This window comes from Choloepus didactylus, chromosome 5 (genome assembly GCF_015220235.1).
Source record: "Choloepus didactylus isolate mChoDid1 chromosome 5, mChoDid1.pri, whole genome shotgun sequence".
Taxonomy (NCBI): Eukaryota; Metazoa; Chordata; class Mammalia; order Pilosa; family Megalonychidae; genus Choloepus; species Choloepus didactylus.
This window is the reverse complement of record NC_051311.1, coordinates 68,090,975-68,116,811: the sequence shown is the minus strand read 5'-3', so window position 1 is coordinate 68,116,811 and position 25,837 is coordinate 68,090,975.

Below are 25,837 nucleotides of genomic sequence, written 5' to 3'. Positions count from 1 at the left end.
GTCAGAAAATATAGCACCTACATGTTCTACTTGGAAAAAAAACACCTAAAATTATATTCCAAATAATTGAGATGAGAAAAGATTTTTTTAAATGCACCAAGCTTTGAACTTAGCATAGGAATAAGTCTAAAAAATTTTATGAAAATAATTACAAAACTGAATTCAAAGGAGATTTTTAAAAACACATATTACATAGAATTTAATTTAATATTAATTATTTAAATTCCAAATCACATAAAAAAGACTTATGATAAAGCAGGGGGAATAAGAACTAAGTATGTAAAAATGTGACCCTGAATTCATAATGTTATGGAGGGGAGAGAGAAAAGATAATTGGCACCTTTCCCCAAGCTGATCAGCCTGCTACCTGGGGGGCCCCTTGATTACGTTGGACCACTTCCATAATGGAAAGGGCTGCTTTTATTTCCTGTCCCCACCACTTTTTACTTTGCTGGTCTACAGGTCTTAGTTTCAAAAGAAAGAGTGCTCCTATCAGGAAACACAACAATAATTCCATTGATCTGGAAGTTAAGACTGCCACTTAGCCGCTTCGGTCTCCTGATGCCTCTGAATTAACAGGAAAGGAGTTACTGTACTATCTGGGGTGACTGATCCTAATTACCGAGGGGAAATAGATCTACCACTACAAAATGAAGGTAAAGAAATATGCCTAGAATACAGGAGATATCTTATGGCATCTCTTAGTATTCATGCCATATAATTAAAGTTAATGAAAAACTGTGAGAAACCAATCCAGGCAGGACTAGTAATGGCCCAGAACCATCAGAAATGAAGGCTTGGGTCAACCCTCCAGGTGAAGAACCACAACCAGCTGAGGGGGTTGCTGGGGGTAAAGGGAATATGAAGTGGGTAGTGGAAGAAGATAGATTTAAATATGAATTATGACCACATGACCAGTTGCAGAAATGAAAGCTGTGATGGTTATGAATATTTCTTCCTTGTTTTGTTATGAATTTGTTAGTATATAGACATAAAGCAAATATCTTTTTTTCCCTCTCTTATCCCCTTATCATATAACAAATTGTATTATCTTTATGTCATAGAATTTAACTTACAGGATATCAAGTTTAAGAGTGAATATTACCCAAGGACCTGCATCCTCTTCTAGGGAAATGATTAGTTTGTTTCCAGTTGTGTATAGGACAGTTGAAATGTGTTACACAAAAGTATCACTAAGTTATTGCCTTAATTTAGAGATTAAATATGGCTTAAGGAGATGTGTATGGATGCCAAGTTGACAAGAGATGGACTGTGATGGTTAATGTCATTTGCCACCTAGGCTAGATTATGGTGTCAAGTTGGTTGGTCAAGCAAGCACTGGCCTGTCATAGTTTTCCAGGTCTCCATTACAATATATCACAAGCTGTTTGGCTTAAAAAAGAGGCATTTATTGGCTCATAGTTTACAAGCTAGAGGTCCAAAATCAAGACATCAGCAGGCCAAGCCCTCTCCAAAATCTGTAGTATTGTGGCGGTGGCTTATTGGTAATCAATCTCTGCCTCACCAGATGGCAATCTGTCTCTTTCTGTCTCTTTCTGTGGTTTGTACTACCATGTCCAAATTTCCTTTGCTTATAAGGACTCCAGTCACTCTGGATTAAGTCCCATCTTGACTCATTTCTACTTCACCTGAATAGGATCTTCGAAGATCCCATTCACACACGCGTCCACACCTACAGGCCTGGGGGTTAGGATATGAACATGTCCTTGAGGGGAACATGATTCAGTCGACCACAGTTCCAGTGTCCCTAGTTGGTCTTTCTCTCTCTAGCTCTCAGAGTCTCCTGATGTTTATTTTATATGTAATGTCCAGGAGGCTTTTGTGATACTCAGTAGGAAGAATAGGGAAAAGTATGGCTACTTCATCTTCCTGGAAATGGAAGCCTTCGAGGTAACTTTTTATTTCCCCAGAGAAATTAAAATTTTAGTTAAGTACTTAATAGAAAATAACAACGAGAACACTAAATACAAACATATCATAATTGTTATGAATATGGGCCTTAGATTCAATAAGTCCTTTTAAAGGTACTGGGAGAATTAAATGAGAAAAATATAAATAACAGAAAAAAATTTGGCACAATCTTCACCTTGATGCTATTATTATTATAATTTTTACTATTGTTGTTTCAGTACTTGAGGCTAAAACTTTACTGAAAAGAAAATACATACTTGAACCACTTTCATTTTCAAAAAGAAAGGGAAAAAAATTAAATTAAAGAAACTATGATAAAAGCCAAACAATCTCAATAAATTTAGAAAAAATAATAAATACATACGAACAAGAATTTATAAATTAGAAAATAGAAAACAGTTAAAACTGGTAGATAATGGAACAAAAACAACACATGTAAATAATTAGTCATATTTTACTGGCATTACTTCAAATCTGTATGGAGGTGAATTCCTGTTCTCTAAGCATTGCTGGGAATGTTGATTTAAAGTTTTGAAAGAATAAATGTAAATTGAACACTTGCTTCACAACTTACACAGTATTAAATTTCAGTAGAAAATATTGAAATGATAGGAAAATGTAATGATACTTAATGTAGGTGAAGTTATACAATTTTGAAGAATAGAAAACAATTCTAAAGACAAGTTGTAAGTAATGTGAGTTATTCAAAGAGAAATGTTTAATTTCATTAATATCAAAATATTCTATTAAACAATGGAAAAGAGATAACCCTATAAAAAATAATGAAGAAACACTGAAGAGAAAATACACACACACACACACACACACACACACAGCCCCAAACATGTAACTTCCTGCTAATCAAAGAAAGACGCACAAATATGAACAACAGTGCCACACGGTTTCACTTTTAAATCAGGCCAAAAATGTATCAGTGGTGTTGGTAAGGATTTGAGGAAATATGATTTTATATTGCTAGGAGGGAAATTTTGCTGATACTTTTTAAAGAACAATTGAACAATCTCTATAAAAAGAATATATGCATATATGTGTGATACACACACATATATAATATATACATATAATTTGTGACTATTTACTTAATATCTTCTAGACATTTATCCAGAAGAAATCTTTGGTCATAATGATGTTTATTGTGGGATTATTCATATTAGCCAACATTTGGATATATACTTAATCTAGAGAATTGGTTACATAAATTGTGCTATTTTATGGAATACTGTGCAGACATTAAAATTAATTTTCTTCTATAATGTTTCATGTTTCAGAAAAATGCTCAAACAAGGCAAATGAGAACATAGTAACAAATTATTATATGTAATATGATCCCAATCTTATAAAAATAAGAGGTGTATAGGTGTGTGTGTGTGGGTATGTACACATTTAAAGGAGAGAGAGAACATGCAGCTGGTAGTGGGGGTAAGCCAGGAGAAGCAGTCATTCAGCTGTGCCTGATCTTTGGATGATAGAATTACACATGCTTTACAGTAGTTTCTAAATTACCTGCAATGAAGGTGTGTGTGCACATGCAAGTGTGTGTATTCAGAGAAAAACTTTGAAACTGAGGAGAGGTGTAGAAATAAGAAGAGAATACATACATGCATTAAATGAGTCCAGCCTCCCAGTCCTGGATGATATACATTGTAGAGTGATGAAAGAATCACCAGATTCAATCAATAGGTCGCTCAATTAGAAAAAATTATCACTCATGAGAGAAGCAAGATAAGACTAGAGACTAATAGATATTGATTATTGTTCATTACCAACCTGAGTAGAAGTGACCAGTATGTGAGCCATTTAAGTGTTAAGCTTTGTCTTGATCTACTTTTTTATCAATAGGGTTCCATTAGGGTTTTAAGGCGTATCTCTCAAAGTATCAAGGATCACAATACTGAGATAATTCTGTTTATCCATACATTAGATGATAGAATAATGATTTATAATTCTTAATATGTTGGAGCAATGAAATGAAGTAACAAAATAAAATTTGACAGATAGAATTTGAAGTCCTACAATTAGATTCAAAACACCATCATCAAAATTACAAGATGGGGTAAACCTGTTTTAACAAGTGATTTCAATCGTAAAACCCAAGTATTTTCATTGAGTGTGTCTGATATCAGCTGATAGCTGACAGGACAGGTCTTTCTAAAAATGAATAAATATTGTGCTGCATTAATAGAAATATAATGTCTACACCAAATGGTAATCCCGCAATTCTTTGCAATATCTAGAATGACATGTTCCACTCTAAGAACACTTTAGGATACTGTGAAAAAAGAGTGACAAGGATGATGCATGTTTGGGAAAAATGTCATTATTAAGAATATTTGTAGGGACTGGGGGTGTTAAGATGGAAGAAGAGGAGCTTTATGTGTAATACAATAGCTATTTTTAAGTATTAGAAGCTTTGCCCAATGACCAGAATGATTGCACATTCTTTGCAACCCAGAGAGCAGGAGTAGGAAAATTGAAAAGAAGATAAAGGAAAGATGACTTCATTTTCAAATTGAGAGACTAGTTGTGATGGTTAAGATCATCTGTCAACTTTGCCAGGTTTTGGTGCCCAGTCATTTTCTCAAGCAAGTACTGGCCTTACTGTCACTGTGAGGACTTTTCATGGACTCTTTTCATTGGTAAGTTGATTGCATCTATAGCTGATTACATTTACAATCAACTGAGGACATTGCCTTCAACAATGACAGAAGTCTCATTCAATCAACTGAAGGCTTTAAAAGGAGAAGTGATGATTTCAGCAGTCAGAAGAGAGAACTTCCAACTCTACATCAGCCAGCCAACTTCTCCTGGGGAAATCATCAAGAAACCTTCATTGGGGATCCCAGCTTGTAGCCTGCCCTACCGAATTTGGCCTTATGCACCCTCACATCGTGTGAACCAATTCTTATAAAAATCTCATAATATTTACAGATACCTCCTGTTGATTCTGTTTCCCTAGAGAATCCTAATACACTGAAATCCCCTTCTACCTCTATAATATTTAATTATTCCCTAAACTGCCAGATTCTGTATCCATCCACAATGAGATCACTGCTAAACACAGATTAAAGGGATTAGGGCTCTTCCATCTGGAAACACAACCATTAGGAGACGATACAATCCATTTTAAGTTAACAAAGATGAGTTCACCAAATCTCAAAATCATAGGACTTCACCCATGAACTATTGTGTGAATATAAAAAATGATGAGGTTAACAGAGAGAGTATATGCCAGGAATAATTCTAAGTGTTTTACTTAAATTGTCTCATTTACTACTCACAAGAACTCAATGAGCTAAAATTTATCTCCATTTTACAGATTAGGAAACTGAAAATGGGTATGTTAAAAACATTGTCCTTTTCCACATAGCTAGTAAGTGGTAAAAGAGTATCTTATTTCAAGGTTTGTGACTTCAAAGCTCATGTTCTTTCCACTTCAACATGATGTCTTTTATTTGGCACAGGGGAGGTGGAAGTGGAAAACTATATTACAAAAGTATAGTTTTTGAAATAAGACAACGAAATCTAAAAAAATAGATTAGTAATTTTTCTCTGTGAGAAGTTTCTATAGTTAAAGAAAGTGACCTTGAGACTTTTATTTCTATCATTTTCTCAACAACAGTCCATATAATTCTATGTTTAAAGCATTTCACATTAACATGCTTTTTTACATTTAAATGTAAAGGATATTTCTGAGAGAATCTGAAATCTCTTTTAATTGACACTTCCACATATTTATCATAATAAGTTAAGTTGTCCCTGGAGTTTCTGCATGATCTTATATTGCCTTCTGAGTCATCCAAAGAAAGTATAAATAAAGTTTAGAACAGGATTATTATTAGGTACATTCTATTATGCCTTACTTCTTGAATGTGTGCATCATGAATTATTATTATTTTCTGTAACCAAAATATCTCACTACTCATTTATGCAAAATAACACAAAATTCCTTGTAGTACTTTACCCAGCAGACAGCAAACATCCAAAACTCTTTACCTCAAGAGTTAGTAAAGGTATAAAATGGATAATGTTTTAGTTTCCTTGACTGCTTAAAGCAGATTCCATGGAATGGGTTGGCTTAAATAATGGGAATTTATTCACTTACGGTTAGAGTCTGGGAAAATGGCCAAATGAAGTCATCATCACTTTCATGATGCTTTCTTCCTAAGGACCGGCTGCCAGCAATCTGTAGCTCCCCTGACACGTGGCAAGGAACGTGTTGGCATCTGCTGCTCTCTCCTTTCTCTTCTAGGTTTTGTTAATTTCAGCTTCTTGCTTTTGTGACTCCCTCTCTCTCTCTTTCTCTCTCTCTCTCTCTCTCTCTCCCTCTCTCTCTCTCATTCTGTTTATAAAGAATTCCACAAATAGGATTAAGACCCATCTTGAATGAAGTGCATCATACTTTAACTGAAGTAGCCTCATCAAAAGGCCCTCCTTATAATGGGCTTATACCTATAGGAATGGATTAACTTTAAGAAATTGTTTTTCTGGGATACATACAGCTTCAAACCATCACACTCCACCCTCTGGGTCCCAAAGAGACATGTTCTTTATTTATGCAAAATACCTTCATTCCATCACAAAGTCTTAAGTCACTTCAGTAACAATACTAGGTACAAAGTCTCATCAAAATCAGTTATAGACATGGTTTATCCTGGAACACAATTCCCCTCTATCTGTGGACCTGTGAAACCTAGAGAACAATTTATCTGCTTCTAATATACAGCAAAGGGAAAGGCATGGGATAAGCATTCCCATTCCCATAGGGAGAAACTGGAAGAAAAATAGGGATCATAGGTCCCAAACAATTACAAAACCTTCAGGGCATACTCCATTAGATTTCAAGGTCAGAGAGTCATCTTTGGAATGCTGTTTTGCCCCCTGGCCTGATGGACTGGCAACTCTACCCTTTCCAAGTGCTTATGCAGCAGCCTTGCTTTCCCTGAACACTGGGTGAAGGTTTGACCCTGTGAAAACACTGAGGTGATGACCAGACATTCCGCAACCCCCAGGGCATAGGTTCCAAACTCTGAGAACACAGGGGTGGTAGCACTCTTTCTGAGCAATGGAATGAAAGGCCCACCCTCTCCAACTTCAGGGTAGACTCGCCCTTTCCACACACAAGAATGGACCTGCTCTCTTGGTCTGAGATGTCAGTGGTTCAGCCCTCAGCTTTCATGGTTCTACTTTTGAAGTGATTTTTCCTTCAATCTGTCCCTTTCAGTCGAGGCTGGCAGTGATTCTGTTCACACAGACCTCACAAAATACTTTTTAGTTTTACGTGTAGAGGGGTTCAAACCATCAGATAGTAGGACTTCCCCCAGCTCCTTCCTAGATAACTGCACCTCCAATCCTGACTTGCACTGAAAAGGTTGATTGGATCCATGAACCACTATTCTATGGGGTCACTTTATAAAAGCTCAGAATTTTCCAAACCGTCAATTTCTGGTTTCTTTGTACTCAGGAATTCAGTTCTCAGCTTATCCCTTTCCTCTTGCATTTTAGATCAGCTTCAAGTGGAAACCAGACTGCACTTTCCACACTGAGCCTGGAAATCTCCTCAGCTAAATATCCAAACTCATTGCTTCCAAATTCTGCCTTCCATTGACATCAGAAGTCAATTTTGCCAAGTTCTCTGGCACTTTAAAACAAGAATCATCTTTCTTCCAGTTTCCAATAAACTTTCAACATTTCTCTCTAAGGCCTCATTGGAAATATCTTTAGTGTCCATATTTCTACCAACAGTCTCTTCAAAGCAATCTAAGCCTTTTCTATCAAACAGCTCACCATTCTTCCAAATTCTATCCATTAGCCAATTTTAAAGCCGTTTCCACATTTTTGGTATTTGCAATAGCAGCATTCTGCTCTCCTGGTACCAAAATCTGTTTTAGTTTCCTAGGTTGCTTAAAGCAGATCCCCATGAAATGGATTGGCCTAAAAGATGGGGATTTATTTGCTTACTGTTAGAGTCTGGGAAAATGTCCAAATCAAATCATCAAGGTGATGCTTTCTCCCTGAAGACTGGCTGCTGGCAATCCTCAGCTCCTCTGCCACATGGCAAGGCACATGGTGCCATCTGCTGGTCTTTCCCTTCTCCTCTGGTTTTGTTAACTTCAGCTTTTTGCTTCTGCAGTATTCTCTCTCTGTATGCATTCATTCTGTTTATAAAGGACTATAGTAACAGGATTAAGACCCATTCTGAATGAGGTGGGTCACACCTTAACTGAAATAGCCTCATCAAAAGGTCCTACTTACAATGGGTTTAAACTCATGGACATGGATTAACTTTAAGAACATGTTTTTCTGAGGTATATATAGCTTCAAACCACCACAGATAATAAAAGTAAAAAATATAATTAGATTCAAAATTATAGAAAAGTTCACAGATGAAGAAAATGTCTTGTGGTGGGAAACTAAGCTCTTCCAACTATGTTCTTTAAAAGGTGAGGTTATCATCAGGCAGGATAGACACATCTTGGACAGAGAAAGAAAACCTGATTAGATGGAATAGCATAGACCTGGCTAAGTGCTTTATTCTTATGTTCTTACTTTTAAAGGTATTCTGCAACTTGAAAAGCCAACCGAAGGTCAGATGCCTACTGATGATAGACTTCAGTATCAATGAGATCACACCTGTCTTCTAAAGTAAATAGCAGAGCAAACAAAAGCTATTTTTTAGAATTCTGTTAGATGAGCCACAAATCCATGCAACTCTTGTGACCGCCTTCTTCCTGGTATTATATTTTCCCACTGATACCAGAAGATTGTCATAGGATGGTCTCACTTTTAATTAAGTCCAGCAGTTGGAGAAAACACGGGGAAGCTTGTTAACTACAGAACAGAGAATTGCAAAAGACAGAATATAGAAATCAGGTCAGGTAGGCAGTGTGAAGAGGAGCAGCTTAAGGACAGATCACAGGTAGGAAGCAAAAATTGTTAGCAGGGAGAAGATACCAGGAGAGAGCCAATGACTATAGGGGTTTATATACTGGGTGGTGTGACCAGAGATAACAGTAATATGAGTCATAGTGGATTAAATTTACCACAGAGTCACCAAGCAATTTAATCTCTGCAGTCTATTGCGGATGGGCTATACACACAGAGCAACAAGGCCTTTCCACATCAGCTATGTTGTTGTACTCCAGAGGAAATCCCTGCTTCTAGTGGACAGAAAGACTCAAGTTTCCTTGGTATAAGTGAAGCTATGGTCTGGATTCATGTAAATATTTATATACCTGTACTCATCTTCTTTTTTTAAGAAACTACATTAATATCTCTCTCAACCAATGATGAGTCTGGAAACATTTCTTACTCATCTTTATACCTCTAGGCCCTAGGACACAGTCTAGCATGTGCAAGGTGCTTAAGAAATATTTATTGAATAAATCACGGAAAGTCAAGAGTAGAACTCAGAAAAGCACAGATACTCACACCAAGACTTCAGAAAGTAACAATGCTCAAAAAATGTAAGAGATGTTCAGAAAGAACCACTAAAGATTTCAAAAAGCAAAGGTAATAAGCATAGGCCCAAAGACAAGAGTAACAATAGGTATTATAAGGCATTAGTAATTGACGATATGACAAGATTTTGAAGAGAAGTTTGTTCGCTCCAGGGGACTCTTCTTGTTCAGAGAGGAACTGGTATGAGAGCAGGCAAAACACAATTCCTGTGCAAGCTCAGAAGTCTCACTAACTGGTTAATGTTGTGGTGGTTGAAGAAAGGGTAAAAGAATGTTTTTATTGCAGTTACTTTTTTCCGTCTAATTTTCTTGTCCCCAATTCCCCAAGAAACAACCAATGATGCCAAGTCCAGTGTTCTACAGCACACATTACCCTAAATATATTGTTTTAAATTTGCCCATATTGAAAAGCACATCTGCCACATTTCTGCACTCCTAATGTTATTAAATCTTTCAGCAGAGTAAACTTACCTCTTCAAGAGTAGTTATAAATCCCACTATAAATCCAAGGTTGAAAATGACTTGGAAGTGAAAGGGGGAAGAGAATTTGATGTGCTATAAATAGCGCTAGCAATCCCTCTTATTGTTAAGTGAATTTGAACAATTAACTGATTCTCTATTACCCTAAATTTTCCTCAAGTGTAAAAGATGGTTAATAAAATACCTCCTTTCCTCACATGAAATCATAAATGGACAAGCAGCCCAAATGAGATTATATTAGGAATGCAGAGGATGAATTATCAAGAATTTAAATATGTTAGCTACTATTATTCCCCTGTTTATACATTGTCACCTAGAGAAATGTCTGATAATTCTTTTCATTCCATTTGCTAAAGATTCCAGCTATTGACTTTAGACATTAACTGCTGACCAAGGGCTGTTAAAGGGAAAGGCCATTCAGAAATAAAAAATCACACATTAAACACCACTTTTTATAGAACTGCAGGGATTAATAAAAATTTTGTTCTCAATCAACTACTTGAGACTGGCCATCTTTGCCACTGGCAAGCATGCAAACATTTTAAAAAGTATCTAATGAGAGCAAGTGATTGCACAGACTCTGCACACTGTTCAGTTGTTCTCTGATGTGCCCTAAATGTGCTGACACCAGCTTTCTTTCATCCGTGCCCCTCTAGGCCGGGAACTCAGATGGCACTATCAATAGAAAGTGCATTGTGCTTATTCTAGTTCAGTAAAGATGCACAAAGGCTACAATCTTGGAAACAGTAAAAAGTACCTCTCAAATGGCAAGGAGAATGTGGTAGTAGAAATATAAATGAAAGCCTGACCAAAACCAAACTTTTGAAATAATTTCTCTTTATTACAATATTAACTATGAAATAAATATTTTAGGCAGAAAATTGACAAGTTTGAAAAGTTGCTTCTTTTACTTGGCCTCATCCTGAACCTCTCCTTCCCTGACCTGGTGCATCAATCTCTTCCTCTGCTGAGTTAATTCCTTCCACACTGTTCATTCATTCATTCATTTCTAATTCATTATTAAATTTTATTCATTCAAATCTATGCACTGCATTTGCTGAAGTAGCAATATTAAACATTTACTGTGTTCCGGGCATCATATGGTAAGGGTTTAATGTTAACAATCTTATTTAATCCCCCTAACAGTTCTCTGAGAGAGGTTCTTTATTATCCCCATTTTACAGATAAGGAAACTAAGACTCAGGGAGGTCACATTACTTGCTTGAGTTCAGCCAACTAAGCTACAAAATGATGGGTCAGTGATTCAAGCCCAGGTCTGTCTACCTTCAGAGTCTGGGTTCTTAAGAATTATACTAAAACTTCCTAGGTGTTGGAGCACTAAACACTGAGACATGTTGTCCCTACTTACTAATTCATATGGGAGAATATGGGGACGACTTGGGGAGGGTGACTGAACCTAGCTAGCCTGAGGTGATGGGTGTCAGGAGAAGAAGTAAGAGTGGTAGGGTTGGGGTCAGCGAAGTCCTTAGAGATTATGATAAAGATTTTAGATTTTATGTTGAAAATGATGGGGAAATAATGAAATTTATCTTTTTTGAAGTACACTGTGTCAGGTTTATGCTGGATGAACTGGAATAGAGTACAGCAGGACACATGGGGGAGCAGATACAAAGACTATTGTGACCATCCAGACAACAAATGATGGGGTCTTAGGGCAATGACTATGAGAACTGAGAAGAAGAAGAATGAGATTTGAGACACATGGAAGCAGCAAAAGTGACAGGTTGGGGAGCCTGGGTGCAAATGATGAGGGAGAGAGAGTATTCTAGAGTTCCTCTAAAATTTTGTTCTGTGGAACATTCAACAGTAAGAAAATATGGGGAAATCACCAATTTTGGGAAAATGAGATGTTAGTTTAGGAACCTATGGCAAAGCACATTTGGTCAGAACAGCAGTCAGGGCTTTGATATGCACAATGATGACCCACACGATTCTTCACAGATGTCAGTGCTCATCGTTTGGTTCAGTGGCTCCTAGAGAAGAGTCTAGAGAACAAGATATTCAAGAAAAAACATTCAGGGTGAAGGACAAGATGTAAAGCAGTCAGGAATGAGCACATAGGGCTCTGTTTGGAAGCAGAAAGAAATCAATCTGCCTAGAAGAAGAAGCATGGTGGAAAGATATGGAGAGTAGCATGAAATCAGCTGTGTTAGAAGGTAGAGTGGTTAAGAAATTGTGCTCTGGAGTCAGACTCTCTGGGCTGGAATCTCAGTTCCCAGGTTACGCCTCAGTTATGTAACCTGGATTAGCTACTGAATATCATCGTATCTCCAAGCCTTAGCCTGGAAAAATGATTTATAATACCTCAGCTAGTACAAACATTTTATATATCCATGAAAAGTGATTAACCATGGGAAGAAAATCAATAATTGTGAATTTTGTAAATATATATATTATATACTAATATACACATATCTATATCTATCTGTGTATCTATCTATATGTGTGTGTATGGGAATGTGTGAAAACACTTGTCTAAAAAGAAAACTTTTACTCACATGAAGTAATACCACAACAATGACTATGGATTAGGGATTATTCAAGCAATACTTTTTTAGACAACGTATTTGAGGCCCAGAGATGTTTAGTGACATAACCAGTCACACCCAGTCAATCCAGAACCCAAATTAGAACAGTTTCTTAATTCCTAGTACAGTAAATCAATCTTCACTACATGATGCTAGATAATAATCCTTCTAAAGAAAAATCTATCAGTTGAGTAAAAATGTTTATATCATGTGTGCTTCATTTTTTATCATTTACTCATCAAAATTAGCTTCAATTTGTTCTTAGAATGTAGGCTCTGTGGGACAGAGATTTTACCTGTCCAGAATTTATTTTCCCATATAGTAAACACATGCTAAGTAACATAAAAGTAAAATGACAGCCATTTTGTTTGCCTGACTAAAAGAGAGTTAAGGGGCGTTTGTACTCTGGTGGCTCTAAAGGTTGCAATAAGTAGCCTAAAATAAAATGACAGCTGTTTTGTTTGTCTGACTAAAAGAGAGTTAAGGGGTGTATGTACTCTGGTGAACATCATTCACTAGTAAACTTGGATCTTTTTGTTAGCTATCTCTAGAATGTTTGTATTTCCTGTGAGGACATTTATGGATGGGCTAGAGAGATAGAAACAAAGAAGATGGTAGGTGGAGGGCAAGATAAAAGCACAGGTGAGAGAGCTGGGAAAACTGATTCTCATGTAATTGCTACCTCTATTGCCCCTGCCAAAATATTTCCATATTTTGAAGAGTATCTACTAAATGTAGACTATTAATTTAAATTTAGTAAAGCTAAAAAGTCAAACACTCACTTCTTAATGCAAAGATTTAACTATGTCTAATCAATGCCCATGGACTTTGGAGATAGCTGTACTTTCCCTAGGGCTTATGGCAAGGTTTTTTATGATTGGGCAGAATGGGAAAATACCATTTTTGTGAAATGTTGTTTGAGCTAAGTATTTAAACTTATTTTTAAACTTACCATATTTTTCCATATTTCATATGCCACCAGAAGGGCTGGGTCTCTGTTTAATTTTCATACATGAGATGTATGTTGTTCATTACAAGTTAAAAAAATTAAGGGTGTGTGTACTCAAGTATTTATTGGGCAGTTTAAAGACATAATATCACATATCCCTCTCTTGTTCAACAAAGAATTTCTGGCACTCTAATAGTGAAAGAAAAATGTAACTTGGATGCCTGGGACAATCTGTTCCAAGAAATTCTAACAGGCACTCTTATGGAATAACCTTTAACTCTTAGTGCTTTATAGAAGCTTCAAGCAAATTTTAAGAGAAAATAAGAAATAATCCAATTATAAGCTAATTCAGAATAAATGGCACTAAATAAATGCAATACATGTAAATGGTCTTTTAATGCATGCTTAAATAATGAAGCATTTATATTTATGGGAAAGGGTAGATAACTTGACTTCAATAAAATTGCTGTTATTATATATCACTTATGTGGTACTTTACACTTTAAAAGGGTGCTACTGTTACTGAATTAAAAAAAAAAAAATTTCCACCACTTTATATGGATTACTTTCAATGACTGAGTATGGATGACTAGAAAATATGTAAGAGAGTCAGGGGAAAAATGCATTTGCTAAGTTTCATTTCTTTGCTAAGAAAAGAAAGATTATGAATTTAAGGAACTGAATGCTGATTTTAGAGAACTGTGGAGTGGAGGCTGGGAGAAGCAAAAACAGATCTTTCCAATGGATTACAAACAATGACACAAGAACCCATCTGCCTATGTTTTATGGTGAAGAATGCCTTGGTTATTTGATGAGTAGGAGGGAAAGTTTGGTGGGATGAGAAGATGGAATAAAGCCAGGGAAGCTGGCTGCCTCAAGTTCAACAAGAAAATGTCAAATTAAATCTGTGTTCTCTTCCTGAAAAATACCCACCTTCATCATGCATCCATGTGCTGATGAATGATGCAAATGAAATTCTGAAGTGCTGGATAGATGTGTTCCTTAGTCATGTCAGCCTAGTGAGAGCTGGTAATATACAGAATTGCTTTTTAGCCCTACAAAGAACATGTATAGCCATTAAATGTTTGCAGCCTGAATCTTTGTTTCCTCTTTCTATATTGCAATTAAATCACTGAGCTACTAGAATTGGGACAGTTGTGGCATTGGAGTGGAAGTAATTTGAATCTTGGCTATCACCTTTTCCAGGAAAACTAGGCTACTGCTACTTCCCTAAGGCAAGCACATCTGTGATTTAAGCTAATGAGTCTGTACATGTCACTGTTGCTTCATATAAGCAGGGCTAAAATAGCATGTCTTTGCAATGAAAGGCTATAATATTGAAGGGAAATCGTATCATTTTGAGTAAACCCCACACTATCAGATGAATATTTGCACATTAATTAGTAATTTTCCAACTGAATAAGTGTTTCAATATGCATATGATGACACTGAAATATTGTTCAACCAATATAAAATATAAAATATGTATGGATTCTAAGTTTTTATTTTATTTTATTTTATAGAACCAAAGATGATTTTTGACAATTAAAGTGAGAAAATTCTGTATTCTTTTATTTTGGTGGACCAAATCAGAAATTGATCTTTATCAAGAAACGATGTTGATATTTTCTGGAATACTAATGTAAACACTGAAAACCAGCACAACATAGCATTTAACATTTAACACAATAAAGCATTTAAAGTAGAAGGCTCTGTAAGTTAATTGACTTTTTTAAATTAATAATCAGTAAGTGAAGAAAGTAACTGTGACAAAAAATGCAAAATATTAAAAAAAACACTTTAGAACATTTAATCTGAACATTTTCCAATAAACTGAGGTCTGAAATATTTTAAAGATTTTAGTTCCAAATTTACTCATAATTACTATTATGTTTATTTTAATAATTTAACCATTGCCTTTCTTATTTGTATATTAATTCCAATTGTTAATTACACAACAAAAATATTTAGCAACATCTCTCACATCACATGCTGATTTAGCAGGTTATTTAATCTTTAAGGAAAAAAAAACTGAGGTTAACTTGAGCTGGGTCTTTTTGTCAGGTATTCACAAACATACAGAAAAGTATAGTACTGTAAATGTAAATGCCAGTAAAATAGTATCTCATTGTTCTTCATGGAAATCAGTGATGCATAATAATGCATGTCATTACTAGCAATGAAAACCATTGGAGAAATCATTATTGCATTTTAATGGGATTGTTAACTATGCTAAAGGAATAATTATTTGAGAAAAATTAATTCTGGCAGTTGATAATTACTAGTTGAAAAATTGTAAATTCTACTGAAAGAAGACTTTGTTTAAACTGTGTTCTGCTATCTTGAATGCCAGAGCAACAAATCACATTGTGCATAGAAAGTATTTCATTATGAAATCATGGACTAACTATTTGGGGTCAAGGAAATATTTAAAAAGGCTTAAAAGGCATACTTTTCCAAGTAATAGTACTACTACTAATAGTAACTTCATTTCCTATCAGAGGTAAATATAATAACTATATTTCCCATCAGAGGTAAATATTCATAACTGTGATCATTATTTTTACTTTATAAAAAAATTTATGTGATAAACATGATATTTTCCCCAAACTTATGAGGCCAATAAAATGGTGTTTTCAAAGTTTACTCAAAACAGAATTTATTTTTACCAGATTTGATATTACAAAAATACATTGAAAAAAATTGAAAAGCAAAGATGCCACATTTGGGAATTCATTTTGACAAGTTGTAATTTATTTTTAATTCCTTACAAATTTGGTCATTTAGTTATATATTAATAAAATTCTAACAATAAATTTGGCAATAAGTCAAAATTAGAAGAGGACACATTTTCTGCTTTGGGAAAATAAAGATTTAAAAAAGTGGAACATGACATGGAAACATCACAAGAATCAATAATATTAGATTTGGCTGTGATTATGTTATACAAAAAATATATGAAATTTGGTATTTTCTTTTTTAAAAAAAGTGGCTCAATGAAATTGGTTGGTGAGGTTGGATAAAATTGCCAACTTTTAATATTTTCTTTTTGAAATATTTAATTGCTTAATTGCAAAATCAGCATTCAAATGCTAAAATTTAAAGCTTCAATTGGTCTATCTTAATAAAAACTAACAATTTACTGCTTTTATTCTTTTTTAGTTTTGCTTGGAAATTTGTGATTCAAAATAAAACTCATGAATGACACCATGTAGCTACTTGAGAAAAGGTTGATGCTATTTAGTTAAGACACAGAAATAAAATTTAGCTAAATAATTTCTATTGCTGTAGTTATATGACACTAATAAACAGTTTCTCAGAATTTGGACTTCAAACACAGCCACTTTGTTGCAGGTAGAAAACAAACTAAGCTTTCTCCAGGTAAGACATCTGTGTTCTTGCTCCACTGCTCCAGGGACTGTAGAATAGGCTGAATCTCAGTCTGTGGATATGGGTCAGGTATTAGTAAGGGAAAATGCTGGCAAGAGTATTTTGTGATGGATGGTTACAAGTTAGGAAATTGCATAGAATCATACAGTTTATAAAATAATCATATAGTAATTGTATCTATAGTCAGTTGATTGCATCTATGGCAGACTGTATCTTTAATCAACAAGAGATTGCCCCCCAGCAGTGAGGGGAGACTCCTCATCCAATCAGTTGAGGGTCTTAAAGTCAGACTGAAGATTTCAGAAGCCAGAAAGAATAATTCCTGCTTCTACTTCAGCTAGCCAGCTTTTATTGGGAGATTCAACATTACCTTCACTGGAGTTTCCAATTTGTGGCCTGCCCTACAGAATTTAGACTTGCCAACCCCCACAGCCGTGTGAGCTAAATACTTTAGTAAATCTCTTCATATTTACACTTGTATAAATCTATCAATCATCTATCTATCTATAATTATATTGTTTTGCCTATAATACACAAAATATAATATATATGACAATAATAGCACAAAGGAGGCAGGTGGAAAAAAAACTGTATTGTAGTAAGGAAATGACAACAGATGGTAATTCAAAGAGAACCAGAAATAGTAAATAAGAAGGATAATATGACAAACCCTATAAATATACACTTGCTATTCTTTCATCTCCCATCTTCTCTAACAGACATAAATTATATAGTACAGTTATATAAATTATAAATTATAACAATGTATTATTAGGTCTGTAACATACATAGATATAAAGTATATAAAATAATAGAACAAAAAGAGGAAGAGAGAATAGAGCTATATAGGAATAGCATTTCCATGTCTCACTGGAATTAAGTTAGTCTATATCTGAGGCAGATGCTAATAAATTAAGATATATATTGTATACCCTATAGTAACTGCTGATAAAATTATTTTTTTAAAATATATGAAAAAGTCTTTACAGGAATGAAAATGTTACACACAAAATTCACTTAATGTAAAAGAAAGCAGTAAGTGATGAATAGGGGAGTAAAATATATGAGACATATTAAAAATAAACAAGAAAATGTCAAACATAAATCCAGGAACATTAATAATACTACTAAATGTGAACAGTTTAAATAATCCAATCAAAAGTAGAGATGGACAGACAGGATTTTTAAAAAGATCTAACTACATGCTTTCAATGCACACTTTAGATTTAAAGATACATACGGTTTGAAAGTAAAATGATGGAAAAACATATATCATGTGTGATGGTTAAGTTCATGTGTCAATTTGGCTAGGTTATAATGACCAGTCATTGATCAAGCAAGCACTGATCTGATTGTTTTAGGGAGGATAGTTCATGGATTTAAATCATTAGTCAGTTGATTGCATCTATGGCTGATTAATATCATGTGTGATGGTTAAGTTCATGTGTCAATTTGGCTAGGTTATAATGACCAGTCATTGATCAAGCAAGCACTGATCTGATTGTTTTAGGGAGGATAGTTCATGGATTTAAATCATTAGTCAGTTGATTGCATCTATGGCTGATTAATATCATGTGTGATGGTTAAGTTCATGTGTCAATTTGGCTAGGTTATAATGACCAGTCATTGATCAAGCAAGCACTGATTTGATTGTTTTAGGGATGATAGTTCATGGATTTAAATCATTAGTCAGCTGATTGCATCTATGGCTGATTACAGCTACAATCAATAGAGGAGACTGCCTTCAGCAATGAGAGAAATCTCATCCAATCAATTGAAGACTTTAAAGACAGAACTGATGAATACCACAGTCAGAAAGAAGAATTTCTTTCTCTACTTCATCCAGCCAGGTTCCTCTGGGAAATTCATAGAACCCTTCATTGGGATTTCCAGCTAGCAACCTGCCCCATAGGCATGAACTTTGGACTTGCCAATCCCCACAGTCTTGAGAGTCAATTCCTATAATAATTTCATATGAAAGCTGGAATGGCTACACTAATGTCAAATAAAACAGAGTTTAAAACAAAAAAAATTGTTTTGATAAAGAGGAACATTTTATAATGCTAAAAGCGTTAGACCATTAAGAAGATTAACAATTATACACATATTTACACCTAACAACAGAGCCCCCAAACACAGGAAGCAAATACTGACAGAATTGAATGGAATAATAGATTATTAAATAACAATATTTGGAGACTTCAATACTCCACCTTCAATAATGGAAAGAGCAACTAGTGGGTTTATGATATTGTTCAAGGAAATGGAAGACTTAAACAATATTATAAAACAACTAAACCTAACAGACGTATAGAGAACAGGCCACCATCTTCCCCTCCCCCGCAAAAAAAACAGAATACACATTCTTCTTAAATGCACATGAAACATTTTACAAAGTAGAACATGTGCTACACCATGAAATAAACCTCAATAAATTTAAAAGGATTGAAATTACAAAAATTATGATTTCCCACCACAAGAAATGAAATTTGAAATCAATGACAAAGAAAATTTGGGAAATACGCAAATGTGAAAATTACATTACACACTCTTAAACACACACCTACTGGGTCAAAGAAGAAATCACAAGAGAAACTATAAAATATTTTGAGACAAATAAAATGAATTCACAGCATACCAAAACTTAACAGATACTTCTTAAGCAATACTAAGAGAGAAATTTATAGTGGTAAATTCCTATTAATTACAAAAGAAGAAAGATCACACACAATACCCTAACCTTTGACCTTAGGACCCTGGAAGAAAGAATAGCAAGCTAAACCTAAAGCAAATAGAAGGAAGGAATAATAAAGTAATCACAGTAGAAATTAATGAAATAGAGAATAGAAAAACAATAGAAAAATCAAGGAATTCTAAAGTTGTTCTTTGAAAAGATCAGCAATATTGAAAAAGCAAGAAAGGAAAAAAGAAAATTCAAATTAGTAAAGTCAGGAATGAAAGAAGCAAGCTAAGAGAGGTAAATAAGATTATAAGGGAATACTATTAACAGCAACCTATATAACCTACATCAAGTGGAACACTTCCTAGAAGACACAAACTATCAAAACTGACTCAAGAAGAAATTAAAAATATAAATAGACCTAAAAAGTAAAGAGGTTAAATATTTTCCATAAAGAAAAGCCCAGGCCCAGATGATTTCTCTGGCAAGTTCAACCAAATATAAAAGAACACCAATTCTTCACAAACTCGTCAAAGAAACAGAATAAGAGGGAATATTTATTATATCATTCTGTGAGGGTAGTATCATCCTGATGTAAATATCAGACAAAGACATCACAATAAGACTACAGATCAATATTTCTTATGACTATAGATGCAAACATCCCCAACAAAATACTAGGAAAACTACCTAAAAACATAGAAAAAAGATTTTAAACCATGACTAGGAGGGAACTATCCCAGGAATTAAAGTTAGTTTAACTCCCCAAAAAACAACTAATGTAATGTACCATATCAATGGAATAAAAGACAAATCACATAATCATGCCAATAGACACTAAAAAGCATTTTATAAAATCCAACACAACATCCTTTCATGATAAAAATGTAAATGTTAACTGGCAGTCTGCTGGCAACAGTGCCAGGCAGAACCCCATTCCAGGTTCAGGACTCTCACCATGGAAAGAATTCAGAGATGAGATGGGCCAGCAGGAATAAGTAGTAAAGCTTATTTTAAAAAGAGAGAACAAGTACATGTTAAAGAGATAACATGGACGTGTTCAAGACAGAAGCACTCCCTGAATGGGAGAGGGTTGGCTTGTTATACAGGGAAGTCTTCCAGTGATTTTTTTATCCCAGCCTGTGAATACTAGGTGTCTTCTTTGTTCTAGGAAGAGACAGCTTAACAGAATTTGTGGCCTGCCATCACATATCCAAAATTTGTCTTGGGCAGATGTTTAACAACCATTATGACCCCATGCTTTCTGTCATTAACTACTAATTTGCTTTGGGCCTATGATTTTACAAACTTTTATGGTTTGGGAGGCTTCAGAGCTTAAGGGGAAATTTTTGTCCCATGAAGTTTGCAGCTCAAGTTTGCAGCTCTGCATTAACTCTTTCAAAGCCGAATAGACCAGGGACCACAGCCTTGATGCCCTATTCTATCCTGCCTCATGAGGAATAGAAAGGAATTTTCCTAACTTGTTTAAGAGCATCTATGAAAAACCCACAGCTAACATCAAACTCAATGCTTTTCTTAAGGTCAGGGACAAGATATGGAAGTTAGACTCTGGCCATGCCTGTCATCATTTTTACTGGACATTCCAGCCAGGGAAAGTAATCAAGAAAAATAAGCAAAAGTCATTGAGATTGGAAAGGAAGAAGTAAAACTATCTTCAATCAAAGATGATATAATCTTTATATAGAAAATCTTAAGAAATCACTAGAACATACTATAATAAAAGAGTTTAGCAAATTTGAAGGATAGAAGACCAAATAGAAAAATAAATTTTATTCCTATACACTAGAAGACCTAAATAAATGGAAAGACATTCCCTGTTCATGCATTGGAAGGCTAATGTTGTTAAAATTCCAATACTCCCCAAATTGATCTACAGATTTTACACAATCCCTGTCAAAATGCCAGCTGCCTCTTTATTGCAGAATTTGCTACATTAAACCTAAAATCCATTTGAAAATGCAAGAGACTCAAAATATTGAAAACAATCTTGAAAAAGAACTGAAGTAGGAGGGTCATACTTCTCAGTTTCAACACTTACTACAAAGTTACATAATCAAGGCACTGTGGTACAGGCATAAGGAGAGATATACAATATGATCAATGGAATTGAATTGAGAGCAGAAATAAACACTTGCATTTATGGTCAGCTGACTTTTTTTTTTTTAATTAAATTCAGTTTTATTGAAATACATTCACACACCATACAATCATCCATGATATACAATCCACTGTCCACAGTATGATAACATAGTTATGCGTTCATCACCACAGTCTATCTCTGAACATTTTCCTTACATCAGAAAGAACCAGAACAAGAATAAAAAATAAAAGTGAAAAAAAACACCCAAATCATCCCCCCATCCCACCCCATTTGTCCTTTAGTTTTTATCCCCATTCCTCCACTCATCCATACAATAGATAAAGGGGGTGTGATCCACAAGGTCTTCACAATCACACTGTCACCCCTTGTAATCTACATTATTATATAATTGTCTTCAGGAGTCCAGACTGCTGGGTTGGAGTTTGGTAGTTTCAGGTATTTACTTCTAGCTATTCCAATACATTAAAGCCTAAGAGGTGTTATCTATATAGTGCATAAGAATGTCCACCAGAGTGACCTCTCGACTCCATTTGGAATCTCTCAGCCACTGAAACTATTTCGTCTCATTTTGCATCCCCCTTTTGGTCAAGAAGATACTCTCAGTCCCACGATGCCGGGTCCACACTCATCCCCGGGAGTCATACTCTGCGTTGCCAGGGAGATCCACAACCCTGGGAGTCGGGTCCCACGTAGGGGGGAGGGCAGCGAGTTCACCTGTTGAGATGGCTCAGTTAGAGAGAGAAGAGGGCCACATCTGAGCAACAAAGAGGTACCCAGGGGGAGACTCTTAGGCACCATTACATGCAAGTTTAGACTCTCCTTGTGGTAATGAGCTTCATAAGGGCAAGTCCCATGCTCGAGGGCTCAGCACATCAAACCGCCAGTCCCAATGTCTGTGACAACATACGCTAGGGGATCAGGTCAGCTGACTTTTGACAAGAGTACCATGATCATTCACTGGGGAAAGAGTAGTATTTTCAGCAAATAGCACTGGAATAACAGAGTAAAAGAATGAAGTTGAACTCCTAACTCACATCACATACAAACATTAACTTGAAATGGATTATAGACCTAAATGTAAGGGCTAAATCTATAATGTACTTAAGAGTACATTTTTGTGATCTTGAGTTAGGAAATGGCTTATTAGATATGACACCAGAAGCAGAAGTGAGGAAAGAATAAATAGATAAATTGTACTTCATCAAATTTTAACATCTTTGTATTTCAAGGGATACTATTAAGAAAGTGGAAAGAAAACCTACAGAATGGAAGAAAACATTTGCAAACCGTATGTCCAATAAGGGGCTCATATGTAGAATATATAAAGTATATAACATATAAAAATATATTTTAAAAAGTCTTACAATTCAATAATAAAAAGACAAATAGCCCAATTAAAAATGGGCAAAAGAGAGAGGAGTGGACTTTAGTTACTCCTCTGAAACAACTAATGAACAATCATGAATAACTAAATAATTTGGAATAACTACTGGGGGACAACCTGACTGTCCACACATCACACATCAACCTGGATTGGGAGGAATGCCTGAAATTGCTGCATAAAATCTGTAAGCAAAAACTGCAGAACTGTGCTGGGAGCCCCTTCTCCCCACAGCAGGCTTAGCTGCAAAACCTCACTGTGCTGTGGTAGAAAGCAGCAATCTGCCAGCAAGTGAATATAGCTTAACCGAGCTCCAACTGGGATTTAATTAACAAATGTGGACTGCTGAATACAATCTACAAACCCTCAACAAGCAGACAGAGGCTTTTCATAATGACTGACCTAAAGAACCAGAAGACTCAACTGTTCCTGGAAGGGGAGCCAGAAGGCCAGGTGTTATCTCTGGCCAGTGAGTGAAACTTGGGGGCTGTGTACTGGCTGTAAAAGGGGGCTTTCTGTACCTTTTTCTCTGTCTCAACCTGAGGGGTTCAGAAGAGAGAGCCACAGCTATTTCCAGTTTGAAGTGCTCTGACCTAGACAGGGGTGGAGGTAACAGAGTCAGAGAGAACATTCAAATGCAGATAAAAACTCCCTAGGGGGTGTATCTTCCCTAAGAGTAAGGAAGTGGTGCCCAACTTTCCCTTCAAAGCCAGACCCCAGACCCTGGGAGAAAACAGCCAAAACAGAAACTGAAGGGGCCCATCTCCTTACACCAGTTGGGAGCGACAGGCTGACAGGTGCCACCTGCTGGGCAGGTTAGGAAAAGCATGGCAACTGGAGATCTCACAGGAAAATCTCTTAGATATACCCTGAATATAACTCCATTCTGAGACCTGAACCCATTCTGGTCTGGGAAAATCTGACTGGGGTAACCAGGAAAACCAGATTCCTAAACAATGGAAAACTACAATCTATACTAGGAAAAATGAAGATATGGCCCAGTCAAAGGAAAAAACATACACCTCAGTCAAGATACAGTTGAGATATCGTTTCAATTTAATGAAGCAAGTTATTAAAGACTTTCAAAGAAATATGCTAAATCAAATCAAAAACCAAATCAATGAGTTCAGGGAAGATATAACAAAAGACATGAAGGCTATAAAGAAAACACTTGGCAAACATAAGGTAAAAATGAACAGTTTGAATAAACAACAGGCAGAATCTATGGAAATGAAATGCATAACACAAGAGATGTAAAACACAATGGAGAGGGCTGATCTCAAGAGGCAGAAGAAAACACTCAAGAAATGGAGAACAAGACAACTGAAATCCTACACATAAAACAACAGATGGGGAAAAGAATGGAAAAATATGAGCAACAGCTCAGGGAATTGAATGACAACATGAAATGTATGAATATACATGTCATGGTTGACCCAGAAAAAGAAAAGGGAAAAGGGGCAGAAGCAATAATGGAGGAAATAATCAATGAAAATTTCCCATCTCTTACGAAAGACATGAAATTAGGGATCCAAAAAGTGCAGCGTACCCCAAACAGAAAAGATCTGAATAGATCTATGCCAAGACACTTAAAAATCAGATTATCTAACATCAAAGACAAAGAGAGAATCCTGCAATCAGCAAAAGAAAAGCAACCCATCACATACAAAGGAAGCTTGACAAGACTATGTGTGGATTTCTCAGCAGAAACCATGGAGGCAAGAAGGAAGTGTTGTGGTATATTTAAGATACTGAAAGAGAAAAACTGCCAACCAAGAATCCTATATCTGGAAAAACTGTCCTTCAAATATGAGGGAGTGTTTAAAGTATTCTCTGACAAACAGACATTGAGAGTTTGTGAACAAAATGCCTGCTCTGTAGGAACTACTAAAGGGAACACCACTACAGACAGATAGGAAAAGACAGGAGCAAGAGGTTTGGAACACAATTTTGGGTGATGGTAGCACAGCAATGTAAGTACAGTGAACAAAGATGACTGTGAGTATGGTTGAAAGAGGAAGGTTAGGAACATGTAGGACACCAGAAGGAAAGAGAAAAGTTACAGATTGGGACTGTAAAACTCAGTGAAACCTAGAGTGCTCAACAATTGTGATAAAATGTACAAATATATTTTTACAGGAGGGAGAACAAATGAATGTCAACCTTGCAAGGTGTTAAAAATAGGGTGGTATTGGGGGAAAAATGTAATCATGCAAACTAGAGACTATAGTTAACAGAAACATTGTATTGTGCTTCCTTTAATGTAACAAAGGCAATATACCAAAGCTAAATGCCTTTAAGAGGAGGACATAAGGGAAGGGTATGGTACTCTTGGCATTGGTGATGTTGTCTGACTCTTTTATTCCACTTTAGGTTAACTCTATCTTTCCTTCTGCTGCTTTTTGGCTGTCATGTTTTCTTTTCTTTCTTTTTTCTTTTTCTTTTGTCTCTCTACCTTCTTTGACTCTTCCTCCTTCTTTATGGAAGAACTGGAAATGTCCTTATATAGATAGTGGTGATGATGGTGAATACATAAATATATGACTATACAGGGAACCATTGATTGTTTACTTAGGATGGAAAGTCTGGTGGGTGAACAAAACCATCTTAAAAAAACATGGATTGATGAAGAAACCATGAGGGCACTACATTGAGTGAAATAAGTCAGACACATAAGGACAAATATTGCATGGTCTCACCGATATGAACTAATTATAATATGTAAACTCATAGACATGAAATATAAGTTACCAGGATATAGAACAAGGTTAAAAAATGGGGAGTGGTTGCTTATAATGAGCAGAATGTCCAACTAAGTTCAACTTAAGTGTTTGGAAATGGACAGAGGTGACAGTAGCCCATTATTGTGAGAATAA